We start from the raw sequence: 4,754 nt of genomic DNA, 5'->3' as shown, positions 1-4,754 counted from the left end.
TGAAAGTCGCTCCACATTCTCTGCTTAACCGCTTTATCAATATCTTGTTGTCTCCTGACTTGTTCAACGATGCTCACATGACTTGTCCAGCAAGTATTAACCGCCCATTTAATTATGCGTGCCCTTTTAAGTACCAACCATTCCCACCTAAATCTTGATGCCAATTCTATTTGAATTTTACGTCTTTAGTAGTATCTCTTGACCTTGACACGTGGCAATCAACTATTTATCAGCAAATCACGTAACTGTACTTGAAGGCCCATCGAAATCAAGTCCAAAGGCTCTTGACTAACTTGGGTTGGGTTAATATTAATCACAACCTGCGCATGACAACGAGGGTGAATTTGAATGTCGATGATTATCTATATCCCTTGTGACTAGCATGTGACAATAATAAAACTTTTAGGTGTCAACAAGCATGAAATAAGGTTTTGATGTTGATGGTGGATTCATGAAAGAACCAGCCCTTTAGGGCACTCTGTCAGTCTTGTTGAGAAAATTTCTGACCTGCCGAAATGAGCCTTCTAAAAGAAGTCCGGCATGTCATTGTGCCTTCCAAGTTTCGAGCTCCTCCTTCTTTTCTATCAATAGAATAGCGAATGATAGGAGCTAGGAATTATTACATAAGTTCATTCTCACAGTTTTGCCGATTTAATCATTAAAGAAAATTAAGCTGTTTTTCTCCTTTCCAATTAATTGTGAATAAATTATTTCAGTCTTCCTTTTCTTTTGGGCGGCAAATTATTTGAGTTTGAGAAGACTTTTTCTTTGGGGCCAATAGACATGTTTCATGCTTTGCAGTTTGAACTTGCAGCCGCATTCAAAAGTCAACACCTTATATATATATATAGACATAGGAGGGTGATAGTGATTGCAAATGGTCTATGGAATTGATTTCTAAATGATATACTATGTGTAAGTGGGCATTAAAGATGAGTATGTTTGTATTTAAGCACTATGAGAAATTTACAAATTCACTCCATAATCGTAAACTAACTTTGTATAAGTCAAGTGTGTCAAGCATTTGTTTCATATCGAAAAAGATGGGTTCAATGAATAGCACTATTTCGTCGGTTTTGGATCCCACAACGAAATATCTTCCATTAAGTGTTATATTTTGGTATTTATTAAAGGGGACCTAGGCTCTATGCTAGTATTGGACAGAAAAGGTCAATGCTAAAGGAGATATATAATATATTGTCTCGAACCTAATGGAGTCGATCAATACAAGCATGGAATCAATGACGACCAGTGTCGAAATCTAATCAACAACTTGATTGAAACACACTTCAACACGCTAATGAAACCCCATTAAAATTATGTGGTCTGTACAACATCAAAGCTAATTCAACAACGCTAGACATTGAAAATAATACCGAGTAGGCATTGCTCCTAATTGGGTTCAAGGACACAATGTCGAAACCTAATCAACGACGTTAGACGGTGGAAACAACACTTGGTAGGTATTGCTCCTAAATTGATATGAGAACACGACATCGAACCTAAATCGACGATGCTGGATGATGGAAACAACACCTGGTAGGTACTGCTCCTAAATAGATATGAGGACACAATGTTGAATTTTAGTTGATGACGCTAGAAGATGGACTCAATAGATGGTAGGTACTGCTTCTACATGGATATGAGGACATAACATCGGAATCTAATCGACGACAGCACTACCTAAAATATAAGCACTCGCAAGAATTGAGTCTACGAAAGGAATTTGAAGCTACATCTAAACTAAGCTAGGCTTAGAAAACTAAAAATATAAGATGAAGGATTTTTTAGTGTTGTTCCCCCCGGGGAGAGGGGGAGGGGAGGTCCTTCGTTGGATTATCTACGGTATTTATAGCCCAATCTAGGAACCATCGATGGTCGGTTGAATACTTCTTGAAAGTCGCTCCACATTCTCTCATTAAACGCTTTATCCATATCTTGTTGTCGCCTGACAGGTTCGACAATGCTCACATGACTTGTTTAGTAAGTATTTACTGCTCAATTGATTATGCGTGCCCTGATAAGTACCAACCATTCCGCCTAAATCTTGATGCCAATTCTATTTGAATTTTACGTCTTTAGAAGTATCTCTTGACCTTGACATGTGGCAATCAACTAATTATCATTGAATCACGTATCTCCATTTGAAGGCACATCGAAATCAAGTCCAACGGCTCTTGACTAACCTGGGTTGGGTTAATATTAATCACAGCTTGCACGTGACAATGAGGGTAATTTTGAATGTCTATGATTGTCTATATCCCTTGTGACTAGCACATGACAATAAGGACAATTTAGAGTGTCAACAAGCAAGAAATAAGGTTTTGATATCGATGGTGGATTCATGAAAGAACCAACCCTTTAGTGCACTCTGTCGGCCTTATCAAGAAAATTTTTGACTTGCCAAAAGGCGCCTTATAAAAGAAGTCTGGCATCTCATTCCGCCTTCCAAGTTTCAATCTCCTCCTTATTTTCTATCAATAGAATAGCGAAGGACAGGAGCTAGGAATTATTACATAAGTTCATTCTCATAGTTTTGCTGAATTTAATTATGGGATAAGTGTTCCAGAAGTCCTACAACTTGTCGCGAAAATGCATTTCAGTCCTAAAACTTGCAAAAATTGCATTTAAGTCATAAAACTTGTCAAATTGTTTCAAATGAGTCCTAAGATCGATGCCGTTAGCCTTTTCCGTTAAAAATGCTCACGTGGCATTTTAAATAATCTTTTATTTTCTAGGTTTATTTTTTAATTAACTTTTATCCATTTTTTTAAATTAGATTTAAAAACTAAAACATTAAATTTATTCTTATCTTATTTTCAACAAAAACTAAAAAGAAAAGTTAAAAATTTTATTTTTAAAATTTTTAAAAATAAATTAAAAAAACAATGTTAACTTTTTAAATATGTTTTTTATAAATATTTTAACTAAAAAAATTATTTTTAATTAAATTTTTTAATAAATATTTTTAAAAAATTTAGTTGAAATATTTAAAAATAATAATTTTAAAATTAAATTTAGTTAAAATATTTAAAATTAATAATTTTAAAATTAAATTTAGTTGAAATATTAAAAAAATTAATAATTAAAAATTTAAAAAATTAAAAACAAAAAAAAGGAAAGAGGGAGGCGGCTGAGGGAAATCCCTCCCGCCGCCACCTCCCGGCCGCCTGGGAAGGGCCGGCGACGGCGGGGAGGGTCGGCGCGCCGGGCGGCCGGGGTCGCCGGGCCTTGGCCGGGGGCCGCGACCTCGGCCGACCCTCCCCGCGCCGCCGGCCCTTCCCGGCGGCGGCAACGGCTGAGGGCTAATCCCCGGCCGCCTCCCCCTCCTTTCCTTTTTTTTAATTATTAATATTTTAATATTTCAACTGAATTTAATTTGAAATTATTAATTTAAAATATTTTAACTAAATTTAATTTTAAAATTATTAATTTTAAATGTTTTAAATAAATTTAATTTAATTAATTATTTCATTTTATTTTTTTATTACGTCAGCCCAAAATGACGCCATTTTGGCCACGTTAGCGTGTAAAACGGCGTCGTTTTGGGCTCGGTTCGCCGGAAAAGTGCCACGTCAATATTTTGGCCGGATTTTGACCGAATTGGCACTCAAGTGATCCATTTTACTCTGATTTTGGCACTTAAGTGTACCTTTCATAAGTTATGGCACTTAAGTGTCCCTTTGGGCAAAGTTAAGGCACTCCAAGGGTCCGCTCGTCCATAGTATTGTGATGAACAAAAGTGAAAGTCAATGGATCCCTTGCAAAGCGGATTTCAACGAAACGGACTTCTTCTACAATGGGCTGGCCAAACCCGAACTCCCCGACAACACCTTAGGCAATCTGGTGAGAAGGCGCAATGTCCTAAAGATCCCAGGCCTCAACACCCTTGGCATGTCCTTGGACCGCAGCGACTTTGCTCCTTTCGGCCTCAGTGCACCCCATAACCACCCACGAGCCATTGAGATGGTGTTCGTGCTCTATGGGGAGATATACGCCGGATTCATAACCACTGCTAATGTCCTCATTGCTTAGACCATCAAGGCAGGCGAGATCTTTGTTTTCCCTAGAGGTTTGGTCCACTTCCAAATGAACGTCCAAAACACCCCTGCGGCCACCATTGCGGCATTCAACAGCCAATTGCCAGGAGACTCGTTTATCGCGACTATAGTGTTCGCGGCTGAACCCACGGTGCCGAACAATGTGTTGGCCAAGGCGTTCCAGATTGATGTTAAGGAGGTCGAGATGATCAAGGCTAAGCTAGCCCCCAAGAGCTAGTCTCCTTGTAAAACTATAAACGCTTCAACTCAAGTTTGATTTGGCCCTCAAATAGAATCAAGTTTGACATTGCAATCTCCATTCTACTCCTCTGAGAATTATTATCTTTGTTGGTCACAAAAACCCCACGTTTGTAATCTTTCTATACCCTTTTTTATTGGATAAAGAGGTTTTCAGCCGCCAAAAAAGTTACAAGATATTACCACTTTGTGCTACTGAAGTCAACTTTAGGGCTTCTTTTGAAAATTTTTGTATGATCTATCTAATACGTTAATAAATTACCTGCTCCAACCTATCTAACTGATCAAACAAAATAAAACTTGGCTTTTTCCTTTCCATCCTATCCTCAAACAAGATATGGGGAATTAGCAAACTTAAATGAGCAGTGTATACGGAAAGATGCAACTTTGATGAGGCATAAACAGATGATCATAGTGGAAAATCATGATAAAAAAATCCTAAACTGGTGCACCTTT

At 37.8% G+C, this 4,754-nt stretch overlaps 1 pseudogene; it reads left to right on the top strand.

The window, feature by feature from the left end:
- Positions 1–1,603: 1,603 nt before the first annotated feature.
- Positions 1,604–4,278, top strand: LOC120290603 (annotated as a pseudogene).
- Positions 4,279–4,754: the final 476 nt, after the last annotated feature.

Source organism: Eucalyptus grandis, chromosome 2, assembly GCF_016545825.1.
Source record: "Eucalyptus grandis isolate ANBG69807.140 chromosome 2, ASM1654582v1, whole genome shotgun sequence".
Lineage (NCBI taxonomy): Eukaryota > Viridiplantae > Streptophyta > Magnoliopsida > Myrtales > Myrtaceae > Eucalyptus > Eucalyptus grandis.
Note: the sequence above shows the minus strand (reverse complement) of the source record. Positions and strands in the feature narration are given on the sequence as shown.